Source organism: Sapajus apella, unplaced genomic scaffold, assembly GCF_009761245.1.
Source record: "Sapajus apella isolate SASKATOON/1434 unplaced genomic scaffold, GSC_monkey_1.0 scaffold25, whole genome shotgun sequence".
Classification (NCBI taxonomy): Eukaryota; Metazoa; Chordata; class Mammalia; order Primates; family Cebidae; genus Sapajus; species Sapajus apella.
In genome coordinates this window covers 12,968,869-12,983,239 of record NW_022436965.1, presented here as the reverse complement: position 1 = coordinate 12,983,239, position 14,371 = coordinate 12,968,869, and the positions used below count along the sequence as shown (strand labels likewise).

Genomic DNA, 14,371 nt, shown 5'->3' with positions numbered 1-14,371 from the left:
GTTGTTACCAGAGATCTGCAAACACCTTGGCTACACTAGCACAGCAGGTTTCTAACCTCAAGGGTCCGGAAAAGAAAGCTGGAAAGGCCTTCAGAATTAGGGCACACAGCATTGGAGTCCTGAACTGATACTTGCTCCCTTAATCTTCAGCCAGTTGACTGAACTCACCTAAACCAAAATCAGACCAAGTGGACCTAATAGACATCTACAGAATTCTCCACAAAAAATACATTCTTCTCATCTGCACATGGCACATACCCTAATAATCAACCACAAAATTGGGCATAAAACAATCCTCAGCAATAAAAAAAAAATCATACCAACTACACTCTCAGACAACAGAACAAAAATAGAAATCAATGCTAAGAAAATTGCTTAAAAAACCACTAAATTACATGGAAGTTTAAAAACCTGCCCCTGAATGACTTTTGGGTAAAAAATGAAATTTATGCAAAAATCAAGAAATTCTGTAAAAATAATGAGAACGAAGACGCAATACAGAATCTCTGGGACACAATTGAAGTACTGTTAAGGGAAAGTTTATAACACTAAATGCCCACATCAAAAAGTTAGAAAGATCTCAAATTAAGAACTTAACAACTAGAGGAACTAGAGAAACAAGAGCAAACCAATCCCAAAGCTAGCAGAAGACAAGAAATAACCAAAATCAGAACTGAACTTAAGACACAACAAACCATACAAAAGATCAAAGAATTCAGGTATTGGTTCTTTAAAAGAATGAATGATTGATAGACTGCTAGCTAGACTAATTAAAAAAAGAGAGAGAAAAAGTATCCAAATAGACACAATCAGAAACGACAAAGGGGATGTTACCACTGACCCCACAGAAATACAAAAACTCTCAGAACCTAATATCTCTATGACAAGCTAGGCAATCTAGAAAAAAGGATGATAAATTCCTGGACACAGCCTCCCAAGATTGAAACAGGAAGAAATTGAATGCATGAACAGACCAATGAGTTCCGAAATTGAATCTCTAATAAAAAGCCTACCAACTAGAAAAGCCCAGGACCAGAAGGATTGACAGCCAAATTCTACCAGGTGTATAAAGAAGAGCTTGTATTGTTCCTAGTGAAACTATTCCAAAATATTGAGAAGGGACTCCTTCCTAACTCATTATCTCAGACCAGAATCATACTGATAATAACATCTGATAGAGAAACAACAACAAAGAGAAAAATTCAGGCCATTATCCTTGAAAATAGATGAAAAAAAAATCCTCAACAAAATGCTAGCAAACCCAATTCAGCAGCACATCAGAAAGCTTATCCAACATGATCAAGCAGGCTTTACCTCTGGGATACAAGGTTGGTTTGATATATGCAAATCAATAAGTGTGATTTACCACATAAACAGATCTAGAAAAAAGAAACATATGATCTTCTCAGTAGATGCAGAAAAGGTTTCAATAAAATTAAGCATCTCTTCATGTTAAAAACCCTCAACAAACTAGGCATTAAGGAACATACTTGAAAATAGTAAGAGCCATCCATGAGAAACATACAGTGAACATCATATTGAGTGGGCAAAAGCTAGAAGCATTCCCCTTGAAAGTTGGAACAAGATAAAGATTCCCACTCCCACCTCCCCTATTCAGCATAGTACTGGTAATCCTAGCTAGATAAGGGAAGGGAACGAAATAAAAAGCATCCAAATAGGAAGAAAGGAAATCAAACTATCCCTTTTGGTAGAAGATATAATTCTATACCTAGAAATCCCCATAATCTCTGCCTGAAAGCTCCTTGATCTGATAAATAACTCCAGCAAAGTTTCAGGATACAAAATAAATGTACAAAAACTGCTAGCATTCCTACACACCAACAACATCCAAGCTAAGAGATAAGAATGCAATGCCATTCACAATAGTTACAAAAAAGAATAAAACACCTAGAATTAAAGCTTTAAAAGGCGGCAAAAGACCTCTATGATGAGAATTTAAAAATACTGATCCAAGAAATCAGAGAGGACATAAACAAATGGAAAAACATGCCATGTTTATAGATAGGAAGAATAAATATTATTAAAATGGCCATACTGCCAAGCAATTTACAGATCCAATGCTATTCCTATCAAACTACCAATGACATTCTTCACAGAACTAGAAAAGTCTATTTTAAAATTCATATGAAACCAAGAAAGAACCTGGATAGACAAGGCAATCCTAAGCAAAAAGAATAAAGTTGGAGGCATCACATTACGTAACTGTACATAGTTACACTAACCAAAACAGAATGGTATGGTACAAAAATGGAACTGCAGACCAAAGAAACAGAATAGAGTGCCCAGAAATAAGGCTGCACATCTCTAACCATCTGATCTTTGACAAAATTGACAAAAATGAGAAAGGGGAAATGGACTGCCTATTCAATAAATGGTGCTGGGAATTGTACCCCTTCCTTACACTATACAAAAATCAACTCAAGATGGATTAGAGACTTAAATGTAAAATCTAAAACTATCCAAATCCTGAAAGATCTACAAAATACCATTCTGAATATAGGATCTGGCAAAGATTTCATTACAAACATGCCAAATGAAATTGCAACAAAACCAAAAATTGACAAATGGGATCTAATTAAACTAAAGAACTTCTGCACAGCAGAAGAAACTATCAACAGAGTAAACAGACAACCTACAGAATGGGAGGAAACTTTTGCAAACTATGTATCTGACAAAGGTCTAATATCCAGAATCTATAAGGGACTTAAATTTACAAAGCAGAAAATCAAACAACCTCATTAAAAAGTGGGCAAAAAACTTAAATAGGAACTTTTCCAAAGAAGACATACACTTGGCCAACAAGTATATGAGAAAATGCTCAAAATCACTAATAATTACAGAAACACACATCAAAACCACAATTAGATACCATCTCAAATGAGTCAGAATGGCTACTATTAAAAAGTAAAAAAATAACAGATGCTGATGAGGTTATAGAGAAAAGAGAAGAAGAGAACACTTATACATTGCTGGTGAAAATGTAAGTTAGTTCAGCCATTGTGGAAAGCAGTTTGGTGATTTCTGAAGAACTTAAAAAGGGATTATCATCTGATGCAGCAATCCCATTATTGGGTATATACCCAAGGGAATATAAATCATTCTGCCATAAAGCCACATGCACACATGTGTTCATCACAGCACTATTCACAGGAGGAAAGATATGGAACCAACCTAAATACTCATCAATGGTAAACCAATAAAGCTGTCTTTCACAAATGAAGACATTCCCAGACCACCCCCTCACTTCCTAAAATTGCTGAAGGAGTTCATCTCTACTAGACCTAACTTACAAGAAATGCTAAAGAAAGTTCTTCAAGTTGTAATAAAGGGATTCTGTTATGATCTGAATATTTACATCCCTACCTCCCTCCAAAAAAAATCCACATATATAAAGCTAATCCCTAAGTGTATTAAGAGATATTGGCCAAATATTCCAATGTGATAGTGTTAAGGGGAGGTGATTAGGTCATAAGGGAAAAACCCTCCTAAATAAGATCTGTGCCTTTATAAAAAGAAGCCTGAAGAAAGTTGTTTTTTCCTTCTGCCATGTGAAGACAGAGCTAGAAGCATCATCTATGAAGCAGATAGTAGGCATTCACTAAACATCAAATCTGCCAGTGATTCCCAGACTTCAGAACTGTGAGAAAAACATTTTTTTTTATAAGGTAACCAGTTTAAGGTATTTTATCATAGAAACCTGAACAGACTGATACATGCTAGGTAACAACATAAAAACATATAAAAGTATAAAACTCACTTGTAAAATTAAATACATATTCAAATTTTAAATGCCCTAATATTGCAATTGTGGCATGTAAATCACCTTTAATTCTAATAGGAAAGCTAAAAGAAAAAAAATATTATAAACAACAATAACCAATAATTTGTTAATGGTTACACAATACATAAAAGATGCAAAGTATGACATCAATAACACACAATGTAGAGTAGGGAAAATAAAAATGTAGATTTCAAATGCAATTAATTTCAGTTGTTATCAGCTTGAAATAGACTATGAAAATATATTTTTAGGTAAGCCTTGTGATAATCACAAAATAAACCTCTAGTAGAGACACAAAAGAGAAAGAAATCAAAGCCTAACATTACCAAAATTTAATAAATTACAAAAGAAGAAGGTAAGAGTGGAAGAAAAAAACAAAATAACTACAAAACAGTCCGAAAATAATTAACAAAATGGCATTATCTATCAACATTTACCTATCAATAATTACTTAAAATGTTAAGAGATTCTCCAACCACCGAAAAAAAAAAATGTTAGGAGATTAAATTACTCAATCAAAACCTGAGTGATTGATTAGATTAAAAACAAGGTCGAACCATCTGCCCGTAGGAGATACTCAGTTTACCTTTAGGGACACACATGGACTAAAAGTAAAGGGATGAACAATTTCATGAAAATGGCAACCCAAAAAAAAAATGGCAGAGATAAGCATAGTTACACCAGACAAAATAGACTTCCAGTCAAAATCTGCCACAAAAGGCAAAAAAAAAAAAAAAAGTTACTTTGTAATGATAAATTTACCAAGAGGATCTAGAGTTGTAAATATGTATGCCCATTAACACTGAAGCACTTAAATATATAATAACTTCATAATATTCTTGCCAAAAATATATACTAAGTCTAATCATGAAGAAACGCCAGACAAAAATTAAGAAATATTCTAAAAAGCAACTGGCTTGAAATCTTCAAAAATATTAAGGTCAAGAAGCACAAATGAAGACTGAAGAGTGTTCCAAATTAGACACTAAAGATGTGGCAACTAAATGTAATGCGGAATCCTAGATTTAATCCTAGATTTGGAGAAGTCAATAGTTACACAGGAATTTACTGGAACAATTGATTAAAATGATAAGATGACAGTATTATATTAATATCAAATTTCCTGATTTTTATAACTTAAATCTGGTTATGCAAGAAAATGACCCTGTTCATAGCATATACACACTAACATAGTAAAATATAAAGGAGCATATCTTGGACTTACTCAAAAATTTTTCTTCCAGGAAAAGAATACAAACACACACACACATACACACACAGAGAGAAAATGGTAAAATATAAACAATTGATTAAAATGGGTAAAAGGTATATGAAAGATACCTTAAAATATTTTCAAAACTTTTCTGTACAACTAAAAGTATATCAAAATATACTGTCACTTGACTCAACAGGGAGTAAAAGGGACTAGGTTTACCCTTCACCCAAAACAAACAAAAAATGAAAACAATATATATAACAAGTTTTCAAGACCTAGGATATCAGGCAGTACAAGACAGTAATCTATAAGAAAAGGTAAACAAATAAGGGGAAAATTACCTTACAGTATTTAGAATGCAGGGGAGAGGAGGGAAAACCCAGACAGAGCCCAGAAATTTTCTTGGGTTAAAGAAATACAGTAAATTGCTGGCAAGATGGCTGAATAGGAACAGCTCTGATGTGCAGCTCCCAGCAAGAGCAATGCAGAAGATAGGTGATCTCCGCATTTCCAGCTGAGGTACATGGTTCATTCCACTGGGACTGGTTAGACAGTGGGTGCAGCCCAAGGAGGGTGAGATGAAGCTTGGTAGGGCATCACTTCACCTGGGAAGTGCAAGAGGATGTGGAACTCCCTCTCCTAGCCAAGGGAAGCCATTATGGACTTTTCCAGGCACTCTGGTTCAGATACTGTGCTTTTCCCACAGTCTTCACAACCTGAAGACCAGGAGATTCCCTCTGGTGCCTATAACACCAGTGCCCCAGGGTTCCAGCACAAAACTGGGCAGCCATTTGGAAAGACACTGAGCTAGCCTCAGTAGTTTTTTGTTTTTGTTTTTGTTTTTTTTGTTTTTTTTTTTTTTCTTTTCATATCCCAGTGGTACCTGGAATGCCAACAAGACAGAACCACTCACTCCCCTGAAACAAGGGGCTGAAGCCAGGGAGCCAAGTGATCTGGCTCAGCAAGTCCAACCCCCATGAAGACTAGCAAGCTAAGATCACTGGCTTAAAATTCTCACAGCCAGCACAGCAGTCTGAGCTCAACCTAGAACATTTGAGTTTAGTGGGGGGAGGGACATCCACCATTGCTGAGACTAGGTTAGGCAGTTTTAACCTCACCTGTGTCAACAGTCAGGAAGTTTACACAGTGACTGGGTGGAACCCATGGCAGCTCAGCAAGGCCTTTGCAGGCAGACTGGGTCACTAGACTCCAACCTTGCTGGGCAGGGCATCCCTGAAAAAAGGGAGCAGCCATCAGAGACTTATAAATAAAACCCCCACCACCTTCCAGGGACAGAGCACCTGGGAAAAGGGGTGGTTATGGGTACAGCTTCAGCAGACTTAAATGTCCCTACCTGGCAGCTCTGAAGGGAGGAGTGGATCTCCCATCACAGCGTTCAAGCACTGATAAGGGACAGACTACCTCCTCAAGTGGCTCCCTGACCCCCATGTATCCTGACTGGGAGACATCTCCCAGCAGGGGCTGACAGATACCTCATAAATGAGGCTCTGGCTGGCATCTGGTGGGTACCCTTCTGGGACAAAGCTACCAGAGGAAGGAACAGGCAGGAATCTTTGCTGTTCTGCAGTGCCCACTGGTGATTCCCAGGCAAGTAGGGTCTGGAGTGGACCTCCAGCAACCTCCAGCGTACCTGCCGCAGAGAGGCCCGACTATTAGAAGGAAAACTAACAAACAGAAAGAAAGAGTTTCAGTATCAACAGAAAGGACATCCACTCAAAGACCCCATCCAAAAGCCACTAACTTAAAAGATCAAAGATAGATAAATCCATGAAGATGGGAAGAAACCAGCTCAAAAAGGATGAAAACTCCAAAAACCAGAATGCATCTTCTCTTCTGAGAAATCACAACTCCTCACCAGCAAGGGAACAAAACTGGCTGGAGAATGGGTTTGACGAACTGATAGAAACAGGCTTCAGAAGCTGGGTAATAACGAACTCCTCCAAACAAAAGGAGCATGTTCTAACCCACTGCAAGGAAGCTACAAACCTTGAAAAAAGGTTAGACAAAATGCTAACTAAAACAAACAGTTTAGAGAAGAACATAAATGACCCAATGGAGCTGAAAAACACAGCACAAGAATTTTGTGAAGCGTACACAAATTTCAAAAGCTGAATTGATTGAGCAGAAGAAAAGATATCAGAGATTAAAGATGAACTCAATGAAATAAAGAGAGAAGGCAAGGTTAGAGGGAAAAAGGTGAAAAGAAATGAACAAAACCTCCAAGAAATATGGGATTATGTAAAAAGATCAAATCTATGTTTGACTGGTGTACCTGAAAGTGACAGGGAGAATGAAACCAAGTTGGAAAACACTCTTCAGGATATTATCCAGGAGAACTTCCCCAACCTAGCAAGTTAGGCCAACATTCAAATTCAGGAAATACAGAGAACACCACAAAGATAATCCTTGAGAAGAGCAACCCCAAGACGTATAATCATCAGATTCACCAGGGTTAAAATGAAAGAAAAAATGCTAAGCGCAGCCAGAGAGAAAGGTCGGATTACCCACAAAGGGAAGCACATCAGACTCACAGCAGATATCTCAGCAGAAACCCTAAAAGTCAGAAGAGGGTAAGGGCCAATATTCAACATCCTTAAAGAAAAGAATTTTCAACCTAGGATTTCATATCAGCCAAACTAATCTTCATAAGCAAAGGAGAAATAATATATTTTACAAACAAGCAACTGCTGAAAGATTTTGTCACCACCAAGTCTGCCTTAGAAGAGCTCCTGGAGGAAAGCACTAAACATGGAAAGGATCAACCAGTACCAGCCATGGCAAAACATACCAATTTGTAAAGACCATTGATACTATGAAGAAACTGCATCAACTAATGGACAAAAGAACCAGCTAGCATCAAAATGGCAGGATCAAATTCACACATAACAACATTAACCTTAAATGTAAATGGGTTAAATGCCCCAATAAAAAGACACAGACTAGCAAATTGGATACAGTCAAGACCCATAGGTGTGATGTATTCAGGAGACCCATCTCACATGCAAAGACACTAGGCTCAAGATAAAGGGATGGAGGAAGAGTTATGAAGCAAATGGAAAGCAAAACAAAAAACAAAAAAACAAAAGCAGGGATTGCAATCCTAGTCTCTGATAAAATAGACTTAAACCAACAAAGATCAAAAGAGACAATGAAAGGCATTACATAATGGTAAAGGGATCAATGCAACAAGAAGAGCTAACTAAACTAAATATATATGCACTCAATAAAGGAACACCCAGATACAAAAAGCAAGCTGTTAAAGACCTAGAAAGAGACTTAGACTCCCACACAATAATATTGGGAGTCTTTACACCCCACTGTCAATATTCAACAGATCAATGAGGTGGAAAAATAAAAAGGGTATCTAGGACTTGAACTCAGATCTGGACCAAGTGGACCTAACAGACACCTACAGAACTCTCCACCACAAATCCACAGAATATACAGTCTTCTCAGCACCCCATCACACTAATTCCAAAATTGACCACATACTTGGAAGTAAAACACTCCTCAGCAAATGCAAAAGAACAGAAAACAAAACTGTCTCTCAGACCACAGTGCAATCAAATTAGAACTCAGTATTAAGAAACTCACTCAAAACTGCACAACTACATGGAAACTGAAAAACATGCTCCTGAATGACCACTGAATAAATAATGAAATGAAGGCAGAAATAAGGACATTCTTCAAAACCAATCAGAATGAAGATACAATGTACAAAAATCTCTGGGACACATTAAAAGAAGTGTGTAGAAGGAAATTTACAGCATTAAATGCCCACAACAGAAATGAGGAAAGATCTAAAATCTACACCCTAACATCACAATTAAAAGAATTAGAGGAGCAAGATCAAACAAATTCAAAAGCTGGCAGAAGAAGAAACAACTAAGATCAGATCAGAACTGAAGGAGAAAAAGACACACAAAAAAAAGCCTTCAAAAAATCAATGAAGCCAGGGGCTGGTTTTTTGAAAAGATCAACAAAATAAATAGACCACTAGCCAAACTAACAAAGAAGAAGAGAGGAGAATCAAATAGATGCAATAAAAATGATAAAGGGGCTATCACCAATAATCCCACAGAAATAACACTAGAAACACTTCCATGCAAATAAACTGAAAAATCTAGAGGAAATGGCTAAATTCCTGGACACTTACACCCTCCCAAGAATAAACCAGGAAGAAGTAGAATCCCTTAATAGACCAACAACAAGGTCTGAAATTGTGGCAGCAATTAATATCCTACCAACCAAAAACAGTCCAGGACCAGACGGGTTCACAGATGAATTCTACCAGAAGTACAAAGAGGAGCTGGTGTCATTTCTTCAGAAACCATTCCAAACAATACAAAAAGAGGGAATCCTCCCTAACTCATTTTATGAAACCAACATCATCCTGATACCAAAACCTGGCAGAGATACAAATAAAAAAGAAAATCCAGGCTGAACATTGATGGAAAAATCCTCAATATCCATGCAGAACTTTGATGCAAAATTCCTCAATAAAATACGGGCAAACCAAATCCAACAGCACATCAAAAAGCTCATCCATCATGAACAAGTCAGACTCATCCCTGGGATGTACGGCTGGTTCAACATATGCAAATCAACAAATGTAATTCATCACATAAAGAGAACCAAAGACAAAAACCACATGATTATCTCCACAGATGGAGAGAAGGCCTTTGACAAAATTCAACAGCCCTTTTGCTAAAAACTCTCAATAAATTAGGTATTGATGGAACGTATCTCAAAATAATAAGAGCTATTTATTACAAACTCACAGCCAATATCATACTGAATGGGAAAACCTGGAAGAATTCCCTTTGAAAACCAGCAAAAGATAAGGATGCCCTCTCTCACCACTCCTATTCAACATATGATTGGAAGTTCTCACCAGGGAAATCAGGCAAGAAAAAGAAACAAAATGTATTCAATTAGGAAAAGAGGAAGTCAAATTGTCTCTACTTGCAGATGACATGACTGTATATTTAGAAGAACCCATCATCTCAGTCCAAAATCTCCTTAAGCTGACAAGCAACTTCAGAAAAGTCTCAGGATACAAAATCGATGTGCGAAAATCACAAGCATTTAAATACACCAATAACAGACAAACAGGGAGCCAAATCATGAGTGAACTCCCATTCACAATTGCTACAAAGAGAATAAAATACCTGGGAATACAACTAACCAGGGATGTAAAGAATCTCTTCAAGGAAAACTACAAACCACTGCTCAAGGAAATAAGAGAGGACACAAACAGATGGAAAAACATTCCATGCTCACGGTTAGGAAGAATCAGTATTGTGAAAATGGCCATAATGCCCAAAGTACTTTATAGATTTGATGCTATCCCCATGAAGCTACCACTAATTTTCTTCACAGAATTGGAAAAAACCACCATAAGCTTCATATGGAACCAAAAAGAGCCAACATAGCACAGACAATTCTAAACAAAAAGAAAAAAAAAAAAAGCTGGAGGCATCACGCTATTTGACTACAAACTATAATACAAACTATAATACAAGCTACAGTAATCAAAACAACATGGTACTGGTATCAAAACAGAGATATAGACCAATGGAACAGAACAGAGGCCTCAGAAGGAACACCACACATCTACAACCATCTGATCTATGACAAACCTGACAAAAGCAAGAAATGGGGAAACGAGTCCCTATTTAATAAATGGAGTTGGGAAAACTGGCTGCCATATTCAGAAAGCTGAAACTGGATCCCTTCCTTACACCTTATACAAAAATTAACTCTAGATGGATTATAGATTTAAACATGAGACCTAACACCTCAAAAACTCTGGATGAATACCTAGGCAGTAACATTCAGGACATAGGCATGGGCAAGGACTTCGTGACTAAAACACCAAAGCAATGGCAACAAAAGCCAAAATAGGCAAATGGGATCTAATTAAACTAAAGAGCTTCTGCACAGCAAAAGAAACTATCATCAAGGTGTAGAGGTAACCTACAGAATGGGAGAAAATTTTTGCAATCTACCCATCTAATAAAGGGCTAATATCCAGAATCTATAAAAACTTGCAAAAAAAGTTACATGAAAACAAACAACCCCATCAAAAAGTGGGTGAAGGATATAAACAGACACTTCTCAAAAGAAGACATTTATGCAGCCAACAAACATATGAAAAAAAGCTCATCATCACTGGTCATTAGAGAAATGCAAATCAAAACCACATTTAGATACCATCTCATGCCAGTTAGAAGGGTGATCATTAAAAAATCAGGAGACAACAGATGCCGGAGAGGATGTGGAGAAATTGGGAACACTTTTACACTGTTGGTGGGAGTGTAAATTAGTTCAACCATTGTGGAAGACAGTGTGAGCATTCCTCAAGGATCTAGAAATAGAAATACCATTGACCCAGCAATCCCATTACTGGATATATGCCCAAAGGATTATAAATCATTCTATTATAAAGACACATGCACTCATATGTTTTTGTGGCACTGTTCACAACAGCAAAGATTTGGAACCAACGCAAATACCCATCAGTGATAAACTGGGTAACGAAAATGTGGCATATATACACCATGGAATGCTAGGTAGCCATAAAAAAGGATGAGTTCATGTCCTTTGCAGGGACATGGATGAAGCTGGAAACCATCATTTTCAGCAAACTGATACAAGAACAGAAAACCAAACACCACATGTTCTCACTCGTAAGTGGGGGCTGAACAATGAGAACACATGGACACAGGGAGGGGGATATCACACACTGGTCCCTGGGGTTGGGGGGCTAGGGGAAGGATAGCAGGGTGTGGAGGGATAGGGGAGAGATAGCATTAGGAGAAATACCTAATGTAGATGATGGGGTGATGGATGCAGCCAATCGCCATGGTACCTGTATACCTATGTAACAAACCTCTACGTTCTGCACATGTACCCCAGAACTTAAAGTATAATTTAAAAAGTAAAAAATAAAATAAAAAGAAATACAGATATGAGACTGGGTAAGCCAACGTGGCCAAGTTCAAATGGCAATGTACTAAAGAGGAGGAATCTCCACTGAAAAACAAATCCAGAGAACTAGAGAGACTTCATCTCAAATCCTCAGCTGAGTAGCTATCAGAGGATCGGTAAAGAAACTACCCAATTCTAAGAAAAGAAGCACCCAAAATCAACAGAGGAGATCATTCTCAGAATTTACACATAGCCAGACATGGTTTATATTGCCACCACCCAGAGTAGGAAATGTTACAACTCATGTGGACATTGCCATAGGAGTTGGGGAAAGCCATTCCCAGATTAAAGCTTCTCTAATGCCACCTAAAAAAGCTTAAAATCATGCCTCAGAAAGATTAAATGATTTTCAAGTAATGTAACTGAATAAATATAAACATATGATTATATATACAAATATAAATGCTAGATATTTTATAATTCAGCATTCTATCAAAGTGAAATGCAAAATGGCTGTCATCCAATCAAAAATTAGAAGACATGCAAAGAAGCTGAAAAATAAAACCTCTAACAAGGAAAAAAATGAATCAGTAAAAATAGATACATAAATAACATGAATGATACAATTAGTAGACAATGACATTAAAACAATTATTATACCTATGTTCCATTTCTTGAAATATATAGAGGAAAAATTGCAAAGGACAAGTAGAGACAAGGAGGACATTTAAAAAATCTAGGTTGAACTTCTACAGATAAATCTACAGTATGTGGGATGAAAAGTTCACTGGATGGGATTAAAAGCAGATTAGAGTTTACAGGGAAAAAAAAGTTGAAAACATAGCAATAGAAACTAACTAAAGGTAACACTGAGAAAGAAAACATAATAAAAAGAAACTGTATCAAACACCTTCAACCATCTGATTTTCATGTAATTCAAGCCCTTAAAAATGTAAAATAGGGTAACAGAAAAAAATATTTGAAGAAATAAGGGCAGGTTTTTTCTTTATGTGATAAAAAACTATCCACAGATCCAAGAAGCTCAATAAACCTTAGGCACGAAAAACAAACAAAAACCCACACCAAGGAACATTATACCAAAAAAAAAAAAATGACTGACAACAGATGTCTTGTTAGAAATAATATCAAACAGAACAGTAGCAGAATATCTTTTAAAAGCTGAAAGAAAAATCTGTCAAGAGAGAATTCTATACCCAGTGAAAATATCTGTCAAACTGAAGGCAAAACAGGTTTTTTTCAGACACAAATAAGCTGAAATAATTTATCACAAGCAGATGTACACTATAGGAGAGGTTAGCAATAGCCCTTTAGTTATAGAGAAAGTGAGCCTCTGAAATTAAAATAATTATCTACTTCCACAATACAATGGTGGGAAAGGCATAGGATATGTATTTCCATCCCAAAAGGGAAAAAGAGACAGGAAAAGATGGGTAACTTGTGCCAAATAAGACCAAAACCCACCAAGAAAAACAACAGTAATCACCAAATATCCAAAATGATCTTTCACTTCATGTCCCACCTCCTTGAGGTAGGGGCAATGCCTGTATTCAAACTTGAATGTGATGGATGCCAAATCCTGCCCGATGCACTTCCTGGGTACCAAAGGTACCACATGGGGCAGGAAGGGCATTGCACTCTAAGGTGCAGTGGGGAGCGGAGAAGTTGGGCCCACAAAGTTTCAGGCACCTCTGCCTCTATGGTTTTGCTAGACTCTGCCCACACAACAGTTCACAGGCTGGAGTTTCATACCTGCAGATCTACCAGGGTAGCATCCCACTCCAGTAGCTGTATAATTCTGGGATCGTGATGGTGGCCCCATTCTCACAGCTCTACTAAGCACTGCATTAGTGTGACTTCTTGAAAGTCCTCTGACCCTACAGCAGGTTTCTGACTGGCTGCTGGCCTGTCTGGAACATTCTTTGAAATGGGTGGAGGCCACAATGACCCCACAAGCTACACACTCTGCACCACAGAATCAAGACCATGTGGACCCCACCAAGAATGATCGCTAGCACTCCCCAGAGTGGCAGCACAAGCTGCATCTGAGCCTACTTTAGCCACAGCTGGGGCAACCAAGGAGTGCTGCACTTGAATGCAAAGAGCAGAGTTCCAAGGTAGGGTAGCCCTGGGCAGCAAATACTGAAGTCCTTGAGGTACCTATCTGGAAACTTTGCCCTCAGTGTCCTAATTCTGCCTTCCACAAATGTTCTAAGGTATTAACATAATTCCACTAAGTTATTTACAGCTGCATAACAAGAGTATCCTTTATTTAAGTTTTGAATATCTTGCTCTTTATTTAAGTTTTGACTATCTTGCTCTTTATTTCCATCTGAGACCTCATCAGAAAAGACTTTATTGTCCATATTTTTACCAACATT

General features: G+C 37.4%; 1 long non-coding RNA gene across 1 annotated transcript; it reads left to right on the top strand.

Annotated features, from left to right (window-relative positions):
* The first annotated feature begins 395 nt into the window (after positions 1 to 395).
* LOC116559981 lies at positions 396 to 8,882 on the top strand. Its single transcript, XR_004272715.1, has 3 exons — positions 396 to 522; positions 6,627 to 6,630; positions 8,786 to 8,882. It is a non-coding gene; the product is annotated as an uncharacterized LOC116559981 (long non-coding RNA).
* Positions 8,883 to 14,371: the final 5,489 nt, after the last annotated feature.